Source organism: Urocampus carinirostris, chromosome 14 (genome assembly GCF_059441175.1).
Source record: "Urocampus carinirostris isolate Australia breed hairy pipefish chromosome 14, RoL_Ucar_1.0, whole genome shotgun sequence".
Taxonomy (NCBI): Eukaryota; Metazoa; Chordata; class Actinopteri; order Syngnathiformes; family Syngnathidae; genus Urocampus; species Urocampus carinirostris.
In genome coordinates this window covers 34,183,417-34,206,107 of record NC_142362.1, presented here as the reverse complement: position 1 = coordinate 34,206,107, position 22,691 = coordinate 34,183,417, and the positions used below count along the sequence as shown (strand labels likewise).

Here is a 22,691-nt window from a genome sequence, read left to right as displayed (position 1 = left end):
GGGGCAGTTGTATATTTTCATTGATGGCGGCGCTTCTGTTCACCTCCTTGTCTTCTCTTGGGAATAACACACCCTCTTTTTCACTGCAGCATACGCCTCCTCCCTACTTTTCCTCACGTGTGCGTCAGCATTCACCTTATTCCTATGGCCCATGATTCTTTGCAAGGATTATTTGCATAATATTCTGTTTGAACCAGAATTTGGGTTTTATAATAACACAAGACAGTCAAACTCAGTTTCGCTCGGCGGCCGAATCCAAACTATGGGTTGTCAGGTGGGCCGGATCAGCAAAAAGAACACAATATTTAGCATGTTTTTTAATACTGTGCTTTATCATTCAGCCCACATTTGCAGTCTACCGTCAAAAATATAAAAAATATAATTACGGTTAATAAGGGATCTTTTTTAAGCACAACACATTTATTTACAAACAATTAAAAGAAAATTATTTTCATGTTTGGCATGGAATGTGTTAACAATGTGTTTATTTTAAGATTTGAGTAAATGCAGCTTTACTTCTGAAGTAAACCACAAGCATGAACCAAGTGGGAGAAATGAATATATATATATATATATATATATATATATATATATATATATTGTTGCTCAGCAGTACGCATCCTGTGTGTGTTGTTGTGTCGAGTCTAGCAAAGTTCCTCGAACGTCTTAGAGGGTTAATTGCTTGTTTTTTTCTCTGTTTGGGCAAGTGTGAAAAGTGCTTCCTGGCTGCATGCCTGTTTTACCCTTGTGACAGGAAGAGTTGGCGTAGGCGACGCAGCAAGAAGTAAGTTTTTGCACGTGCCTGCTGGTTTTTTAACAGTGTGAGTCAAGTCAGGGATTTCCTAGCTTGCCTTTTTGTTTATTTTCTACTTCAAGTCTCACCAATTTCGTCATGAGAAATACTTACTGCACAGAACATCAGTGCAAACAGACTCCACCAATCCTTGTTGTTTAAAACAAAGTATTTGTGGTGTCTAGTGAAAGAATTGTCCCCTCAATAACTTTTTTGTCATATTTCCACATTTCAGGCTTCAAACTTAAAGCTAAAACACTGATACAAGGCCCATACAAGAAGAAATCTAAAGAGAGAAACAACCAAGAGGCCTATAATCACATTACAAGATCTGCAGGCAAACACAGCTGAGGTGATACAATCTGTGCATAAGACAACCATTAGTCATACTCTGCAAAAATATTCCCATTATGAGAGTGGCAAGAAGAAAGCCCTTTCTGAAGAAATGCCACTAAAAGGCCCGTTTGGCATTTGCAAGAAGCTGCTTGGAATACAGAAATAACACGTGAAACAATGTACTCTTGTCAAATTAGACCAAAATTGAATTGACGTTACATTAAAGCGTTACGTTTGGCGTATGACTGCACATCACCTTGAAAACACCAACCCCACTGTCAAACGATGTGGTGGCAGCATCATGCTCTGGGATTGCTTTCCTTTAGTGGGGACTGAGGAGATTGTTAGAGTTGATGGGAAGATGGATGGAGCCAAATACAGGGTGATTCTGTCAGAGAATAATTGGGATCAAAATACCTAAAAATTGGGCGCAGCTTCGCATCAGAAGAACCTGACGAGTTGGGATCAAAAGACCTAAAAATTGGGCGCAGCTTCGTATCAGAAGAACCTGACGAGTTGGTCCGTTATTTTTTGTTGACCATTTTGACCATAAAGTTGTCGGTTGGCCAAGTTAGCATTTAGTCACTGGAGTAGGATCCCAAAAGACCTAAAAATTGGGCGCAGCTTCGCATCAGAAGAACCTGACGAGTTGGTCCGTTATTTGTTGTTGACCATTTTGACCATAAAGTTGTCGGTTGGCCAAGTTAGCATTTAGTCACTGGAGTAGGATCCCAAAAGCGCCAGTTTGCGCTCTGATAAGCTCGTCCAATAGTTTTAGTCAGCAGTCACAAGAGAGTTGAGAGTTCTGGCTTTGGGTCTATACCTTCTTCATTTAGTGTTGTATATCCAAGTCCGTCCAAAACCTGGTTTAACTCTTTCAGTGCCATTGACAGCTATAGACATCAGAGAACTGTTACTCATTTAGGGACATTTACGGCTATGGACAACAAACTTTAACTCATTCATAGCCATTGACAAGTACAGATGTCAGCGAACTTTAACCTTCTCATTACCGAGAGGGCGTCCCCAATTGACAAGCGCTATTTAAATTACCCTAACTCCATGACCAATGGGCTAAAAGAGAACATTCAAAGAATAGGAGATGGGCTTTGGATAAAATCCTCGATTTCAATCAAAGTCGTTTTCTGAAAACCCCACAAGGTGGCAGGAACTTCCCAAAATCGATTATCTCTCAGGCATTGGTATCACAGGCATCCGCGGGTGGCAACCATAAGATCACAGGCAAGAAATGTCATATATGTAGGCGGAGCAAAGCAGAGACTGAGTCTTAGCCTTCACCCATTTTTTTCCGCAGCAATTTATGAGAGAGAAAAATAAGTGAGTGAGAACATGTCTAGAAAATCTCGGAGAGTCACAAACCCTTTAAAAAGGTTGATCGAGGAGAATGGAAAAATAGATGAAAGAACAAGTTTGTTTGGAATCAGATGGCTGTCAACCAAAGGGATAAAAACATTTCAAGTGGCCTGTATAGTACTTGGTCAATAAAGGGTAAACTCATTCACTGCCATCGACACCTATGGATGGCAAAGAATATTAATAATAATAATAATAATAATTTCCTTTGTATTGTCATTCTTTGTAACAATGTACACAGAACGAAATGTCGATACACCTGACCCGTTGTAGCGAGCCGATGCAGCCGCAGCCAACAGAGGGCGCCCCCATTTTACCAATGTTATAAGTCTTAGGTATGACTTATAACATTGGTAAAATGGCGGCGCCCTCTGTATACTCCTTGACGGCCATGGGCAGCCACAGACATCAAGGAACCTCAATTCAATCACTGTCATCGACGGGTATGGACATGAATGAACTTTAACTCATTCGCTGCTATTGGTGACTGTAAAAGTAAATGAACCTTAAGGATTGTTGTCGTTGATAGCCGTCAATGGCACTGAAATGATTAGGTTCAGTATTATCTACATGGAAGGTACGGATGCACGAAATCCTCGAAAATACTTGAATTTTTGTGGTTTCGAGGACTGAAAAGTGCTTGGCTGAAGTGCTTGAAATTATTGCCATGTTTCTCAACAAGTCTTCTTAAAAATGACGCCAACACTGCTCTCTGGTGGCTTCGCTTTGCCATTGCATTTTTCCTCTCGTGATCAACAGCAGCTAATTCAGTTTGTAAGACATTGTCATATGACGCGTCATCCCCCCCCTACGGGTCGTGCCCAAGAGGACAGGTGCATGCTACACTCAAAGAGGCTACTATAAAATGTGTATTAGTGCAAGGATTACGTATCAAGTATGGCTATTTATTAAAGTCCTTAAAAAGTTCTTGAATTTTTCCTTGAAATAGCTGATGTAACTTTGAGAATAATTGGTCTTCTTTAGGATGTCAATTTTTGAGTTCGAATATTGTGTCCACAGACTCAAAGATAGTCCGGATTCACACCTGTCGCTGCCCACTTGACACATTTATGAACACCCCTAAGCAACGTCCAGTCGGCTTCCTGCTTAAGCCCCCCGCCTCATTTTAAAGAGAAGGATTTGATGCCATTTTAGCCAGCGGATTAAAGTCTGGCCGAGATAATGCCACTTGAGCCACTTTTCAGTCACGTGACGCAACACTGTGCTGCATTTTGAGGAGGAGCCTAAGGAGTGATTTTGATCTTTTGCATGGTTCGTACACCTTTTCATGACCAAATTCAAGCACCTTTTAAGTACGCAAGTACCCTGGATCTTGGTCTCTTCACCGGTCCTTTTGGGCGCAACGCGCAGGGGCCGTATAAAAAATACCAGCTGTCCATTGTCACGAGGGCAGAAGAAATGCGATTGCAAAATGAAGCCACAAAAACAGGCGTGTCGGCGTCATTTTCAAGCAGACTTGAAATTGATTTTCCCCATTGATTAAGAATATTGACACACAAACACCGCTGCCCTTCATTGCCAAAGTCCTGGCTGACGCTATGCATCGCGAAACAACGGCGTCCAGATAATGAAGGTGCTATATCTGAGTCAAATGAGGAGGCTTTTCCTGCTAGAAATAACCATGGAAACCAGTACTATCTGTTTTATGTGGGGCAGCAAACATCCCCCCCACAAAAGAAAGGGATCTATGAGCTGTGAGTGGTAAAAAAACAAAACAAAAAAAGTTTAAGTTAATAAAACACAAACAAAAAGTATTGTCAATAACAAGCAAATATTTACCAACTAGCTTATAAAAGTGCATTTAAAAAAATACTGGATTCATTTAATTTAACCCAAAATTTAACCTAAAAGAAGCCTTGCCTAAAGGGAGCTGACATAATTGTCTGCCATCTTGCTACTACGTGTGCCCAAAACCAATGATGAAATGATGTGTGACTTGACTTGACTTGACATGTGTGCCCATCATCCCTCTAAACTTTCATATTAATGCAGAGACCTCGCCCCAACATCCTGGGGGCCCCAAATGGCCCCCAGGCTGCGATTTTGAGACCCATGCTTTAGTCCATTCATCAGTTAAAGCGAAAATAAGTCAAAAGAACAATAAGAGTGTCAAATTGCGGTCTTGCGTGTGTGTTTTCTAAAGTCTGATTTCGGTATGACATTTAGCCCTCCGTGTTGTCTGGAAGGCTTAAAGTGTATATGATGCCGTACAGACATTGTCTCAGTGGATGAATGGCAAAGTTATTAGCATATCACTTCTCTGGTTGGAGACTGCATCATTTTCCAAATGATTTGTGGGGATAAAAGCCGGCACGTTATGATTCACAGCCGCCAGGACAGTGACTGATGACTAAGAATCGTAAATAAAAGAAAAAGGCGCGGTGCATTTACGGATCAATAGACGTATTTCTTTGTGTGTGGGTTAGCATCCAACGTGCAGCATATGAGAGTACTTGCAGGAAAACGAACCGGATAGACGAGTCGGATCAAAAGGAACCTGAGACATGAGAATGCAGTGCTTAATTCAATCCCGATGGAAAGAACATTTTAGCTTTTAAAGGAGTGTTTTATTGACTTCCCCTGGGCTTAATAAATAATTGGATTTGACCTTTCACATTGCCTTGCAAAAGGCCCCCCCCAAGAAACTTTTTGGCCTATTGCCATATTTCAGGCTTCAATTTTTTGCATAAAAAACTCAAAATATTTTCTTTTCAACAACATGTGAGACTCAATCGAAAAGAAATTGAATTTGTTCAACATTTTATATTGTGGTGTCTAATAAAAGATTACTGATCATTGCAAAAATATGGGCCCCCTTATACGTTAATATTTTGTACCTCTGTTTTCTGCAATCACAATGTAGCAAGTCTTTTTGGGTAAGTCTCTATATGTCTTGCACATCTTGAAACAGGAATATTTCCTTACAAAATAACTCAAGTTCCTTAAGGTTTGATGGAGATCATTTGTGCACAATACTTTTTCAGATCCTTCAACAAATGTTTTATAGGATTCAGGTCTTGGCCATTCTATCACTTTTAAATTATTAGTTTTAAACCATTCCATTGTAGATTTTGCTTAATGTTTACGGCCGTTGGCCTGTGGACCTGCCCCGCATTCTCAGGTCTCTTACTCTTACAGACAGATTTTCTGTCAAATTTGCCCTGTATTTGGCTCCAACCAGCTTCCCATCAACTTTAATGATCTTCACAGTTCTTGGTGAAGGAAAGCCTAGAGCATGATGCTGCCACAACCATGTTTTACAGAGGGAATGGTGTTTTGAGGGTGATGTGTTACTCTTATGCCAAACCTAACGCTTTGCATTCAATTTTGGTTTCACATGACCAGGGCACCTTGTTCCACGTGTAATTTCTGTCCCTGGTGTTTTTTTTTTGTTGTTGTTTATTTTTACAAAGACCAAACAAGCTTTTTTTTTTGGTACTCTTTGTGAAAGACGCTCTTTCATAAACGGCAGATGTATGCGTAGTATGACTAATAGTCTTATGCACAGATTCTCCCACCTCACCTGTGTATGCCTACAGGTCATCCAATGTGATCACGGATCTCTTGGTTGCTTCTCTGATTAGTTTTCTCCTTGTTTGTGCCAAAGGTTTAGAGGGTTGCAGGTTTCTTTTTGCTCTCTTCATTTTGATATTATTGCTTGCACAGTGCTACAGAAGATGTGGTATTGACGCAAAATCTTCTTGAATTCCATACGGGTTTAAACGTCTCCACAACTTTAACCCGGTCCTGCCTGGTGTCATAATGCTGTCTGTTCTCCAGTGTCTCCTTTCACATACATCTGGGTTAATCACAGGGCCTGTGCATTCTAACAGAGACACATAGGTGCACTGTTTGCCATTGCCAGTCATTTAGGCCAACATAGGATCATTCAGAAGTCATCAGGGAGTTTCTGGAATCATTTGACTGAACTGAGATATTATTGCAATACCTACTTATTAGTTTGTTTGTTGTAAAAATATTAAAAATGTTTAAATGAATTGGCTTTACTTTTTGATTGTGTCTCACTTGTTGTTGATTTTTAGGACTACATTTCTAGTTTTTAGCTTTAAGTTGGGTGCCTGAAATGTGGCAATACGATATAAAGTTCTTGGGGAGGGGCAATACTTTTGCTAGGCCCTGCATCTTGCCTAATGGAGATTTTTTATCACTCCGCTGTTAACTGCAGAATTCTCCCTGGCAAGTTATGGAGACGTCAATTGTTAATTTTATCAGAGCCCACGCTTGCGTTTTCGGCGGATCATTGAATTGGAATGGCTTTTCCGTTTTCGGTGAGGGACGGCGAAGGAATGCGAGACCACTAAGGAATGCGGAAAACAGAGACGCACCAATAATTGATTGCTCCAAAGTGATGACAGGGATTAGCAGCGGATTTAAGTTGCATTTGCAGCCGACACTCCCCTTTGGTTCAACTTCTCAGTGGGCTTCTTTCTTGGCGGTGCATGGAATTATTAGATACACAATTACCTCGGTTATCGTGGCTAATGAGGGCCAAAACACCTTGCGAAACATGAAAAAAGGCCCTAATGGTCAAACTTAGCGTCAAGAGGACGGATAATAGCTATAGATCTACAAATAAAAACACAGAACACAGACCTGCAGTTGAATGAATGGTCTTTATTGTCATTTTTTAAATGTACAAGGAAATTGGAGGGCTTCTCCCTTCACTGTAAGAAAGCGATTAAGAGAGCGGCTGGAAAGCTTCACACTTGCATAGGGTATCCTCAGATTGAGCAGTCTTTCTGTGATGGTTTAAACTAACCATGCTGAAGGTAGCAGCTTCCTAAAAGTTTTAGCTCCAACTCCCTTGCATGGGTAATGGATCTGGTGTTGGTAAAATACAGACTCCCAGGGGTAGCTTGTAAGAGTTGTAAACATAGCCTAGAATTTGTTTTCAATGTAACAATCTGCTGAAACACTATCTACTACTGTAGCTGTAGCTGTGCTTTGTTTCAGGTGGACACACCAACTCGTCCGCCCCCTCACACTGGTTGTTTGACTGCCACCATACACCAGCCAATCACAGTCAGGCAAACAGAGTCACACACACACACACACACACACACACACACACACACACACACACACACACACACACACACACACACACACACACACACACACACACACACACACACACACACACACACACACACACACACACACACAATTTGCCCCTGTGATAGCATTTGCTGTCTGCTGTCTCCACAATGCACGATATGTTAATTCCAATTACAATAAAGACTTCTAGGCGCGACCTCTAGGAGGCGATTTCTAGGGGCCGACCTGTAGGCGAAGATAACACTTCAATTAAAGCGGTTTTCAATGCTAACCCACAAAAAAATAGAAGTACATCTATTAATCCGTAAATGCACCGCACGCTTTTCTTTTATTTACGCTTCGTAGTCATCAGTCACCTTTCAATCCTTCATAACACACTGGACTTCAGCTCAGCCTTCAACACCATTATCCCGGAGATCCTGGTGGAGAAACTCTCTCCCCTAAGACTCTCTTCCTCCATCTGCCACTGGATAATGGACTTCCTTTCAAACAGCCCACAGTCCGTGAAACTCTGCAACCACGTCTCTCCCACCCTAACACTAAGCACTGGCTCCCCCAAAGGTTGTGTACTGAGCCCCCTGTTTTTCAGCCTCTACACCTCCGACTGCTCATCGACCCACCTCACAAACACAATTGTTAAGTACGTCGACAATACCACCTTGGTCGGCCTCATCTCTGAAGGGGACGAGGCGGTGTACAGGGATGAGGTGGAGTCACTGACAACGTGGTGTTCGAAAAACCACCTCATACTGAACACCACAAAAACAAAATAACTCATACTGGACTTCAGGAGGAAAGGCAGGAACCCAGCACCACTCATTATAAAAGGAGACTGTGTAGAAAGAGTCCACTCTTTCAAATTCCTGGGTGTGCACATCTCCGATGAGCTCTTCTGGTCTGCAAACACCAGAGCGGTGCTAGGAATGGCCCAGCAGCAACTCCATTTCCTGAGAATGCCCTGGAAAATCATCTGAAACAGCAGCTGCTGGTGGTGTCCTTTTACAAAGCCACAGTGGAGAGCATTCTAAAATACTGCATTACGGTGTGGCATGCTGGGTGCACGGCAGCAGACAGGAAAACACTGAGGGTCATCAACACAGCCCAGAGAATTGTTGGTTGCTCTCTACCCAATCTGGAGGACATTGCCTGCTCTCGCTACCTCAGCAGAGCAGAAAACATCATCAAGGACTTTTCTCACCCCGGCCACCACCTCTCTGACCTGCTGCCTTCCGGCAGGCGCTACAGGTCACTCAAAACAAAAACAAACAGACTCAGAGACAGTTTCTTCCCCAGAGCCATTAGTACCCTTAACACACACCGCACAAAAAATTGAAACTCTTGCAAATACACTACCTCATACAGATTTTAAACATGTCTATGCTCATTTTGCACAATGTTGACTATTTTTGCAACGCATATTGCACTAATACGATCCCTAAACTGTATGTAACATCCTACATGCCCACATTTTTGTGTAAATATTGTGTGAATTATAACCTTATCTTCTTTATTCCTTTATCTTCTTTGTTTCTTTTATTCACTGATAAATGTGAAACTGGAGTGCCACGCCCACTTTCGTTGTCTCAATATGTTCAACCCATTTTGTAACAATGACAATAAAGGTATATTCTATTCTTTTCTATTCTATTCTATTCTATTCTATTCTATTCTATTAAAATTCAAGCATTTCCAAGAATTTTAAGCTCCAGTATGATCCCTAGACTCAGTGGTTGACCAAGCCCATTGCAACCTCTAATAATTAGAACCTGGCAAATTGTATGTCAAAAATCGATTACACATAAATAAAAAAAAGATAAAAACTCAGTATTGAGTTTCATGATAAATAAAAATAGTAAATAAATGAATACAGTCACAAAAATATACAAGTCGTTAAGTCCGGACAAAGTACCTTTTATATATCATAAAAGCAAAGCACTTAACATCATCACTATCGAGTTTGTTTTGCAACAAAAATATGAAAGCCACACATGATGCAGTGTGTATTGTACAATGTGATTGTGAACAAAACAGGCCCACTCAAAATTTGGGAACAAAATCAAGATTATTTTCCCCTTTGTAAATCGTCAAAAACAAAATGAGATTTTTCGGTACTGTCGCACTCATGTCTGAAGAGCAGGGGATGCTTTACATTGACAACTATGGCGACCAGATGATGGTAGGCACCACGTTTAAGACCTGCGCACTACACAATATAACAGCATCTTGTGCTCAAATCTTACAGAATGTCCAGGATGTTATTTTAAGCATGCGTGTGCGCAGTATTGATCCAGTTAAAGCCCAAGGGGCCTTGCACCTATGACAGGCAGGCATCTGAACAAGCTCAGTCTTCGGCCTGCCATAATAGCTCATGGTGGGCAGATTAAAGGATGAGTCCCAATGAACACGCACAGACATAAAGCGGTCACTGATCGCGACGGGAAAGTGAACAGTGCCGGCCTCCGTCCACCTGTCAAGCGTCCTGAAGAGTAAAACAGGGCTCTTGCGTGCACGTGAGGGTAAGTTCACCGTGCCGAGCGTACGTGTCAGGTCGCTCGCATGCTAGGTTGGCGGCCAGTCCGACTTCATAACTGTAATCCTAAATCGATGCTTTACAACGGACGGTCTGGTAGATAGCTGATGTTGGTGGTGCTGTCCAGACAAATTCATCCTGTATTACAGTAATCTCTTGGTAATCAATGTTAATGAGGACCAGAACCCCCCGCGAAATGTGAAAATCCGCAAGGTAGCGTCGTACCTTCATAAAACTTGTAAGAAGTGATATAGAGAGCTGCTCGCTAGCTCCACGCTAGCATCGGGTACCCTCGAATTGAGCCAGGTCTCTGCAAGGATTAGAACACAAGTGTTCTGAATGTAGCGGTTTTCCAAGAGTTGTAGCTTGAACTCATCCATTTCATGTGTAATAGATCTGGCGTTGGTGAGATACACGCTCGGGACTGGGTATAGTTGTGAGAGCTGTTACGGAACCAAACAGCAGAAAGCTGAACCTTCGGTGACACTATTGCCTTCTCTCTCACCGCCGCCCCAGTCCCCTCCCAGACTCGATAACAATCCACGGAGCACCCGTTGCTGATCACTATCGCTGCGCTCTTCAGAGTTTCCTCAAAATCCGATTTAATTTTCAATGTAACAAGCTGCTAAAATACTAGCTGTTACCGTGCTTCGCAGGTTTTTTTGTTTTCGGGGATGGACACATTGAATTGTGCACCCCCACGGCTGTTTGACTGACATCATTCTCTTTCCTATCACAGTCATGTGCAGACTCATACTCTTGGGTTGCTTCTCTTCAATAGGGACTGGGAAGATTGTAGAGTTGATGGGAAGATGGATGGAGCCGAATACAGGGTGATTCTTGCAGAAAATCTGTTGGAGTCTGGAAAAGACCGTGGCGCAGGTTTACCTTCCAACAAATCTAAAAACAAAATGGTTTAAAACTAACAGTATAAAGGTGTTAGAATGGTCAAGCCAAAATACAAACCTTAATCCTATAGACCATTTAATGATCGGAAAAATGATGTGCAATCACCATTGACCCTGAAGGAGTTTTTGTGCTTTTGTAAAGAACAATGGTTAAATATTTCTGTTTTTAAGATGTGAACTTATACCCCAAAAAGACTTGTGGCTTTGATCACAGCAAAAGGAGGTTGTACAAAGTATGAACCTTAAAGGGGGCCAATATTTTTGCAATGCCTAATTTTCAATGTTTTTATTTGTTAGCACAATATAAAATGTTGAGTACATTTAGTTTAATTTAATGATTTTGTCTCTCATGATGTTCATTCTAAGAGAATGTTTGGAGTTTTTTATATATAAGTTTGAAGCCTGAAATATGGCAATATGTCAAAAAGTTCTTTATAATTTCTTAAATGGTACCACTTCACACTGCAAAGTTCTATTCTAAAAATGGAAAATAAAATAAACTATGAAGATAATATATGAAGAAGATATGTAATGAACACGATTTTTTTTTCCAACTGCAAATAATTTTGCTAATTTGAGATCTTCTTTTCAACTCTTTCCTTAGTGCTTGCAATGAAATGAAATGATCTGCATTTATATAGCGCTTTTCAAGTCAATGACTTCCCAAAGCGCTTTACATTGTGCTTCACATTTCCCAATAGCGGCCATGATCTGTGCAGCCATGTAAGGCTGCTAACCTGCTTATTGGGGGTATTGGGGGTTCAGTGTCTTACCCAAGGACACTTCGGCATGTAACACGGACAAGCCGGGATTCGAACTGGGATCCCTTAATCCTAAAACGATCGCTCTACCTCCTGAGCTACTTGCCTCTTGAAACAATGCAAAAAGTACATTTGAAAATGTACGAAAAGAAAAATACCTGAAAACAAAAATGAGGAAATGTATAAAAAAGATCAATAATCGTCTTATAGCAAATAATTAGGTCTTTTTATTATTTATTAATATTCATTCATTCCATCGATGCTTGCTTCTCAACACGGCAACAGGTCCACTTTGAAAAATTGAGGGAAAATAAAGTACTGTATTTTGTGGACTTTAAGGCGCACCTGATTACAAGGCGCATCTTCAAAATATTCCTTTGTGAGTTGTCTGTATATATTTTTTGCTGTTAAAACAAGTACTAGTGCCTTCTTACCACTTAAAATTCCACAACTAAAGGTAAGCTGGAGGAAAGAGGGATTTCCCTCACGCTCAAATTGAGGTGCACCAGGCGCGTGATACTAAAACTACAATAAGAGCGAGGGTTGAAATAAAATAAATTATACCATAAGACATAAATAGTAAGAAATAAGGTTTCACAACCTACAGTAATTAACTTAATACATTCATAAATGGTTAGTATGTAAGTATAAATGGTTAGCATGTTGAAATTTGTCATTGTAATTGTGCAATTACAATCTATTGACCTTTTTTACGGTCTGTAATGCGCACTGGATTATAAGGGGCACTTTTAAATTTCTTGTAATTTTTTTTATATTTTATTTACGCCTTACAGACCTGAAAACACGGTAAATGCATGAAAACATGACGAGGAAAAATCTATTAAAAAACTATATATAAATAGTCATCTGTTACCAGATAGGTCAACAACACGTTTTGTCCATGTTTTTTCCTCAATGCCTGATTCTTAACTCTTGAAAATTAAAATAGTAAAATATTTTTTAATATATAGATAAGAGAAATTGATTGAAAGAAAATATATTTTCAAGCAATATGTGATTATTTTGATTGATAGTTTGTCTCATTTTTATCTCTTTTATTGTTTATACTTTAATGCTTGCATTGTCAGGACCAGAACGGAAACAGGACCTACTCGCGTAACGTTTACCACAAGTTTTATTAAAGGAATGAGGAAGTGGTCGAGATCAAAACAGGTCGTAGCGGGAGACAAACAGGAGCAAAAAAACGGGACAGGCGTGAGTCAGGGTCGAAAAAGGGCTTGCCGTGTAAAAACAGAGATTCGAAAAAGGGGACAGATAGGAGTGGGTTTAAGTAGTGACAGTTAGCCAATCAAAATCCGAGGCAGTTGGCGCCAAAGGAGCAGGCACAGGTGATTCACATCGGTAATCAGAACATGCATCTCATCACTGCAAATAGTACGTTTTGAAATGTTATAAAAAAAAAATCTAAATGCATGAAAACTGGAATGAGGAAAAAAAAATAAAAATAAGATATTTTTTACAGTTTTGAAGTCAAACTTCATTTTACAAATAGCAGATATTTTTCTTAATTTTAACTACAATTTATATTATTTTACAATATACATTTCCCTTTAAATTCCCTTATGCAAGTCCAGCTGATAAAATATCAATGCAAATAATCTTTCCAAGTCAAGTTTCATCATAATAAGAACAGTATTTCAAATTGGTTGGTTTAATTGGCGAGAGTAATCAACACTGTATACAATGGTTTTTTTTTATATCATTGACAAAAAAGGCTATTCAATTCAAATTGTACGTGAATATTATCCCTGCAGTTTCTGCTGGCATTGAATCACCTTTTTGTCTACTTTGTTGAATTGAAGTTGAATAATTGGATATTTATTGCTGATTGTGCCACGTGGCCGTCGGCACCCGCCGTTATGTTGCCACAGGGGTTGGCATGTTCTGTGTTCCCACCGAACTGTCACGTGTACACCTTGAACTGCTTTATTATTAACAATGCTCGGTGCTGCATTCTGTGGCGCTATTTATCTGAGCAAACCCTTTGACTGTCACACATTTTTTTCTCAAAAGAAAACAAAAATGCAAATGTTTTGTAGTGGCCCACAAGCATTTCGATTTGATGAAGCACACATGCTGAGAAACACTTCTTTGAAACGTGCGTGTTTTGTTGTCGTCATTTGCATGTGATTGCCGCCTGCTTGTGCACCGACATTCAGGTTAACGCATTTTTGGAATCGGGGCTTACGGGGCGACACGCTAAAAAACAATCGCCCCTGGGTCATTATGGTGGTAGAGTTATTGGTTATGTCTGTGTATTGTTTGGTAATGCTACATCCATTGCATACTTGATCATCCATTTTATATTGTTATTTCTATTGTATATTATACTTTTATTTATTTCATATTTCATTTTATTTTAATTGTTTGTTAATGCGGGCGGCACGGCAACTTAGTGTTTACCGTATCCGCAGTACAGTTCTGAGGTCATGGAATCAAATCCAGCTACCATGCTTCCTGTGCGGAGCTTGCATGTTCTCTCCGTACTTGCGTGGGTTTCATCCGGGCACTCCGGTTTCCTCCCACATTCCAAAAACATGTCAGGTTTATTGGCCGGTCCAAATTGTCCCTTGGAGTGAATGAGCGAGTGAGTTGTCTGTGTCTGTGCCCTGCGACTGGCTGGCAACCAGTTCAGGGTGTCCCCTGCCCACTGCCCGAAGATATCTGTGATGGGCTCCAGCGCCCCTGTGACCCTACTGAGGATAAGCGTTGCAGATGATGGAGGGATGTATGTTTGTTAATGCAACATCCATTGCAGCCTGGTCATCCTGGAAAGGGTGTGCGGTCCCTTCTAAATGTTTCTTCATTTTCCTCATGCTGAGGTTTTTGAAATTTTCCTAGCCCTCGTGTAGGTTTTAGATCAAATGGTGTAATGATAGTCCGTAGGTTGCAATAGTCTGTGGTCTGTGCAGCCCTTTGAGACTCCTACAAATAAACATGACTTGACTTGATTTGGATAAATAACAGAACCACACGGAGGCGCTAATCAATACACTCTGTTCTTAAATATTCCACTAAATATTACACTAAGTTTGTAGACTTAGATATGTGACTGTGGATAGCCTACTATGACTCTGACAAAGGTATGCGCCATTTGCCTGACCTATAATCTAAATAATTCATAGTTATACTTGAGGGTAATATTGATTACCAAGCTACCGTTGAGTTCGGTAAAGTATGTCCCCAATACGCATTCATATGTATTTGGGGCATGCAGCAAGACAGAACATTAAGTCGGCAGAGGCGGATTCAGATGATATAGCGTCTGCGGTGGTGGAATGTTCTGTTTTCATTTAAATAGCAAGTGACGTTTTGGACGGTTTCATGAAATTCAGACCAGTTGTTCTTTGTCGGGATGACTTCAAAGAAATTGAACGTCTCATCTGCGGCAAACGTGCAGAGTAACTCCGTATGCACGTTTTTATTTGAGTTTGTTTAATCAAAATACTGATAATGACGGAGTCAACTTGACATGAGTAATTGCAGCACTGTTTAGTTCGCTTGTTGACGTTTTTTGGGTGTGAACTTCTACAGTAAGGACCAATGTGCCCTTCTTAGACTGTATTCTTTAAATTTTTATTTCCAATCAATTTTAACCAATTGATATATTTTATTATCCAAATTATTGTTTTTTCCTCCTGAAATTTACTTTTAAAGGGACAGCTTTAAATATTGGACCACTGGAAGCACATACTGAACGTTTGTCACTTAAAACTCTTAGTTTGAGCTAAGGAAAGGTGAAATTTCATACCAATATTGATCACTTTCTGTTTTATGATTTCTTTAACATTTGTATCTGATACTGTGACTAAAAACAGTGTGATAATGAGACAAGACCCATTGCCCTTTCCTAAGTCATCTATGTACCTAGTGGCCTAGTGGTTAGGATTTGGCCTTTTTAGCACCGCTATCCGGGTTCGATCCCCATTTGCACTCTTGTCATACGATAATGGCCAAATTTTAGGGGTTTTGGGTGCACCTTATAGTAGTAAGGTTCGTACGGGTGCTTGAAATAATTGAAAGTGCTTGAATATGATGTTTTGAAAAGGAGATGGAAAAGTTGTTTAATTTTCGGCGAAGAGCTTGTAAATGCCTAAAAATAGTTGACATGTTTCTCAACAAGTCTGCTTAAACACTGTTTCCTGTGTCTTCACTTTGTTTACCATTGCATTACAGCTTTATTTGTGGTTAACAGCTCCTGGCATTATCTTGTATGACATTGTCCTGTGAAGCTTCATTGCCCCTCCAAGACATATGCAGGCTACACCTAAACAGGGCACTACTTAATGTGTATTACTGCAAGGATTAAATATCTATTATTCAGTACAGGCAAATTAAAATGTTAAGGTAGTGTTTTCCTGTGCTAAATTGTAATGGGAAGAATTTCCCGCAACTGAAAATATAAGCTGCGCATTACTGGAATTTTTACCCAACATCTACAGTATATGGGGAGAGATTTGTCTCATAAAAAATATTTGCAATTTACTCAACATCTAAAAATCATATCTTGATGCTCACGCAAGAATAAAAATGGCATATGTAAATTATAAGGTATAAGGTAATCATGGCTCTACAAAATACATGATTCACACCGGATTGGAAAACTTGGAAAATTGGCTTGAATTTGGCCATGAAAAGGGCATACGAACCCTGTATTTATTCTGTTATTTTTTTCTTCTTTCAAATCTTTATTATGTATTTACCGTGGGGTGACATGTCTAATCTCGGTGCAAACAATGCTCACTTCATTATCAATGACAATAGAGTAAATTCTAACTCTAATGACTAGATTTCGTCAAGTAATAACTATGCCAAAGCATCTCTGCTTATGACCTTGAGACGACCGAGCACTCCCTGCTAGAGTTGCGCGCACCCATCGACTGGCGCTACTTCATCTTCTCTCGGGCTGTCACAGTCGAGAAAATAGAAAGCAGGCGCTCAGCACACTGCTGCACCCTGATGAGCTCTCGCCCGCAGAGGTTTGATAAGGGAAACACGAGCGCTCGCTTGCTTCCTGCTGAGATGAGATGCTCTGCAGCGGCATGGAGCGGCCAAGCGCTTCCATACTGCTGGTGTTTCCGTGCACAGATGCTGCTTTTATGAGCGCTAAGGCTGCAGGTGCGGAGGAATTGAAGGATAAGAAGTTTCATAAATAGCTTCATTATATTCCTCATGCATTTTTATTATTGAAATAATACAATTTCTGCACTACAAGGCTGGATTATAACGCGCTTTGAGTTTTGTGTCGAATAATGGAATCCCTAGGTTGTCGCAGTTAATGAGGACCAAACCCCTCTGCAAAAAGGCAGAATCCTCTAAGTAACTTCGCCCCTTGATAAAGGCCCCCAAGGGTCGAACTTAACTTGAGATGATGTCCTTACCCACTAGACTGTAACAAAATAACAACTATAAATCTACAAACCAAAACACAGAATACGGAATAGCAGTTGAAAGGATGACCTTTATTCTCATTATGCATAACAACAAAATTATAACAAAACAACAAAATTTATCCTCAACAAAATTGGATGATTGGAAAATTATCCAAAAATTATCCCAAAAAATTGGTTTCCCACGAGTTGTAGCTCCAGGTCATCCATTTCATAGGTAATGGATCTGGCGTTGGTCATATACATTGCTCAGCAGGGGTGGCTTATGATAGTTGTTATCCTAGCCAGACCTGCAGCCTCGTATTGCCTATTGCCTCTCCCGACATAACCTCATTCTCTTCCCAGCTCTGATAACAATCCACAGAGCAACCACTGGTGATCACCATTTCTTTGCGCTCTTCTGACTTTACTCAGAGCTTAATAAAAATTATAGATTTATTTCCAATGTAACAAGCCACAAAAAGCTCGCTTTAGTCGTGCTTCCCAGTTTGTGTTGTGTGACACATTGACTTCTGCGTCCGCCCTGCAGTTTGACTAGCAGTACACCAGCCTATTACAGCCACACACAGTCAGTAATGCCCACTTAATACACAAAGCCCTCCCTAACCTGCCCCTGTGACTGCATTTGCTACGTGCTGTCTCCTCAGAACACAATTAATGAAACATTTACATAAATGAAAATCATGACAAATTCAATTCAAAATCTGCGATTCATCAAACCAGTGATAACCGAAAGTAGCAAGAGATTAGTGCACCATATTTTCAGCACTACAAGGCGCACCCCGAAAAATAGTCTTTTGACATATATTTTTCATACATAAAGCGCGCCGGACTATAAGGCGCACGGAATTGAGACTACTGTAAGCGCTTTCTTGTGTACTGGTACATATGTGCTGCTAAATCAAATCGCAATATATTGTAGCCAACAAACCTAAGTACTGGCGGTGAGTGCTCCGACACATTACCATTATACCGCCGGTGATACAGATGACATACAAAAAGGAAATAGTAATCACACATAATCACACTATTATTTCTCAAGGTACAAAAACACTAATTTGCATAGTGCAAAAGGAAATAAAAGCATTCATTTTCTGCACCGATTATCCTCCGAGGGGGTGCTGGAACCTCTCACAGTCATCTTAGGCAGTAGGCAGAGGGCAACCTGAACTGGTTGCCAGCCAATCGCAGGGCACACAGAGACGGACAATTCACACAACCATTCACACCTAGGCACAATTTAAACCTGCCAATTAACCTGCCATGTTTTTGTAATGTTGGAGGGAACCGAGTGCCCAGAAGAAACCCACACAGGCACAGGGTGAACATGCACATTTTGCAAGGGGAGGCCAGTAGCTGGAATTGAACACTGAATCTCTGCACCGTGGGGCTGTGTGCTAACCACCCATCCCCTGTGCCACCCAAAATAAAACCAACAAAATCAAACAAATAAGACGGCGACCCGATTGACTGAACAAGAAGAATAGATCAAGCAGGACATTATCACCATTTACTGTTAAATAGTGTAATTGACCCTCCGTTTTTTCTTTCTCTCAGCATTATTTTGACAAGGCAAAGACTTGCAACTCACTGGAAATGGCTCCTTGACCCACTTTTGGGGCCCGACAGACCATTTGGAAAACACTGTCTTACACAAATCCAAACATGTTGACAGTATTCCCCCGTTTTGGAAAAATATTCATATTCTGTAATTACATTTATATAAATAAATAAGTTCACGTCATATGTTTATGTGAATGGAAAATGTACTGGTATATTATTATATTATAATATACTATTGGTGTATATTTAAATTAACAGATTTATTTGTGCATGTGTATTTGAAGAGTGGAAATTATCAAAATCCTACCAAAGCATTATTAGAGTAAAAAAGTGTTTTTCTTTCTTTACTAAAATATCCAAAAAAGTACAGTACTGTATAAAAGAGTTACTGTATATAAATGTCTTAAGCATCAATAAAATTCCTTAGAACGACAAATTGTCTTTAGAGAGAACAGCTAAATCCTTGTTCTGACTTGATCTTAATGCACATGTGCCATGTGATTCTGAATAGATAACTTTATGATCTGCCCCCATGAGATGCATTCGAATGCCAAGCAGTTCTTCATTTCATGTTTAGTCACATGTCTAAAATGTAGAGTTGAGGTTGAGGGTAATATACAGTAAAAATAAATGAACAACTTTTCCCCCATTTTTTTATGTGCAAGAAGAGTTAGCAACAGGCAAATTACAATAATTAGTAACCACAAGTCGATTGATTTTCAAGCGTGGGGTCGTTTGTGGGTAATTTAACCTTGGTTAAGTGAACTTAAAGCAAATCGGAGTGCCGTAGCACGCTGTAGCGTCCAGGGCTGTATTAAATGTTTTTTATTATTTAATAAATTGTTCAATTACATAGATCAGTTGGATAAATATGAACATTTTCTTAAAGCAATCAATAAACGTGATCTAACACTAAATTCACATTGTAAAATGCATTATTTTGATCGTGGTTTGGCCAACAATGTAACTGGAAATGAAAAAAAACTAACAATTGTTTTTCAAAATGGTGACTTTTGTGAAGGCTTCTAAAACGGCATCTTTGTTCAACAATTAATATTGCATTTGAATCCGGATATGCTCAAAAATTATTTGAAAAAACACAAACATTTTACATTCTTAGAATAAAGTGTTAACTTGGTTATCCCAGGTAATGGGGACCAGAACCCAACGCAAATGTTAAAATTCACGAAGTAGCGACGCCCCCTCTTAAAAGCCCCGCAAGGGTCAAACTAACCCTAAGATGATTTCCATATCAACTGAGATTTTACGACTGTAACGAAATAACAACAATAGATCTACAAATAAAAACACAGATCACAGAATTGCAGTTAAATGAATGGTCTTTATTATCATTATACAAAAGTACAACAAAATTGGAGGGCTTCTCTTTTCAATCTAAGAAAACGATTACTTGAATGGCTGGCTAGCTGCACACTAGCATCGGGTATCCTCGAATTTAGCAAGATAGCTGCAATAATTAAAATACAACCTTCCCAAATGAAACAGTTTCCCACAAGTCGTAGCTTTAGGTCATCCGTTTCATGAGTAGTAGATCTGGACTCTGAGACACAGGCTTGATAGGGGTGGCTTAAGAGAGTTGTTATGTCGCTTCGTTGCATTTGGCCGGGCCAAAACCGCTTTTGTTTCCTCTCCCGACACCGCCTCAGTCGTTTCCTAAACCCGCTAATAATCCAGTAAGCACCTTCTGGTTATCACCATTTCTTTGCGCTCTTCTGACTTTCTCCGGAACCCCGATTTAATTGATGAATTCTTTACAATGTAACGAGAAAAGCCATCTATCGCCATGCTTCAAAGTTTGTTTTGGTGACCACATTGACTTGTGCGCCCACCCTGTTGTTTAACTGACAGCCTACACGGCAGTGGCTCAGGAGGTAGAGCGCTCGTCTTGGGATCAAGAGATCACAGTTCGAATCCCGGCTCCTCCGTGTTACATTTCGAAGTGTCCTTGGGTAAGACACTGAACCCCTAATACCCCCAATAAGCAGGTTAGCGCCTTACATGGCTGCACGGCCGCTATTGGGAAATGTGAAGCACACTGTAAAGCGCTTTGGGAAGTCTTGACTTGAAAAGCGCTATATAAACGCAGATTGTTTAATTTCATTTACACCAGCCTAACAAAGTTGCGCACACATGATGTAGTGTTCACCGAACCCAAACACACACACACACATACAACCTGCCCTCGTGATAGTATTCGCTGTCTGCTGCAGAACCTGATGCACGATACATTGATATCAATGATAATAAAGACTGTTCAATTCAAAATCCTCCTCAAAACAGTGAATCCACAATTACTGAAGTATATATATATATATATATATATATATATGTATATACAGGGCAGCACGGCGGCGCAGTGGTTAGCGCTTGTGCGGCACAGTTCATGTCATGGGAACCTGTCGTGTCCCCTGCCCACTGCCCAAAGATTGCCGCGACCCCACTGAGGATAAGCGGTACGGCTAATGAGATGAGATGAGATGAGATATATATATATACATATATATATATATATATATATATATATATATATATATATATATATATATATATATATATATATATATATATATATATACATATATACATATACACATATACATATATACATATACACATATACATATATACATATATATATATATACATATATAATATATACTAAAGCAAATTTTCCTTGCATGGGAACCAATTTGAAGGTTGTATGGAGGCATTTTGCGAGCCGGCCATGCAGCGGCAGCCTGAAAGGCAATTTGTGATGTATTTTCATTCATCCAAAGTGAGTCTCCTGCTGAGCCTGCAAGCCGTCACAGACAGGACCAGCTCAAGCACACAACTGGGCGGTAAACAACGCTTTCAGAAGCCTCATTACGCACAATTATTTGGCACATGTTTTTTTGCTTTGGGCCTTGGAAAAGAGAACCATTTTGTCCTCTAACTAACAAATTCTGCACTTGGATGTTACTGTTTGGAGTTGATGGATTAATTTGTTTTGCGTTGGGTTGTGTTTGGTCACAAAACTCTAATTCTGACACTGACATTTTGAACTGCTCTTTAATATAAATGTGGCATACTTTTTATTTTTAAGCATATACAATAATGTGACTTTCTCTTTATATTATAAATCAGTGGCGCTCAACTGATCCGACTCGAGGACCCACCATCGCACCTGTTATTACAAGCTGTGACAACCCAAAAATAAATTCCACTTCCCAGATTTTCTAAATGAAAGTATTTTGCAGTTTAAATCCGAGATATTTGAGTATATTCTTTTTTTTTTCAAATAACAAAATGACCAGAAAAACCCAATTATTATCGAAATATATATATATATATATATATATATATATATATATATATATATATATATATATATAAGCAGCATGGCGGCGCAGTGGTTAGCGTGTGTGCAGCACAGTTCTGAGGTCGTGGGAACCTCCTGCGTGGGTTGAAATCCAGCTACCGGCCTTACTGAGTTTGCATGTTCTCCCCGTGCTTGCGTGGGTTTCCTCCGGGCACTCCGGTTTCCTCCCGCATTCCAAAGACATGCATTTCAGGTGAATTGGCCGGTCCAAATTGTCCCTAGGTGTGACTGAGCGAGTGAGTTGTCTGTCCCCGTGTGCCCTGTGATTGGCTGGCAACCAGTTCAGGGTGTCCCCTGACCACTGCCCGGAGATGGCTGGGATGGGCTCCAGCCCCCCCCGCGACCCTAATGAGTATAAGCTGTACAGATGAGATGATAATTTACCACTATATGTATATATATATATATATATATATATATATATATATATATATACACACTCACAGATAAGCATGTCTTCTAAAACTTTAAAATAGTAACTTACCAAAAAAACATGTACACAAAATTTAATAAAATGTGTACTTTACAACTAG

The 22,691-nt window shown here is 40.0% G+C and overlaps 1 protein-coding gene across 3 annotated transcripts in view; it reads left to right on the top strand.

The window, feature by feature from the left end:
- igf2bp2a (insulin-like growth factor 2 mRNA binding protein 2a) overlaps positions 1–22,691 on the top strand; it is an 84,868-nt gene that overhangs the window by 21,219 nt on the left and 40,958 nt on the right. The window contains exon 1 of one of the 3 annotated variants that reach the window (XM_088353006.1): positions 10,964–11,015. The exons of the other annotated variants lie outside the window; for them this stretch is intronic. The gene's annotated coding sequence lies outside the window, so the exon portion shown is untranslated. Of the gene's footprint in view, positions 1–10,963; positions 11,016–22,691 lie in introns of those variants that run through there. 3 annotated transcript variants of the gene reach the window in all.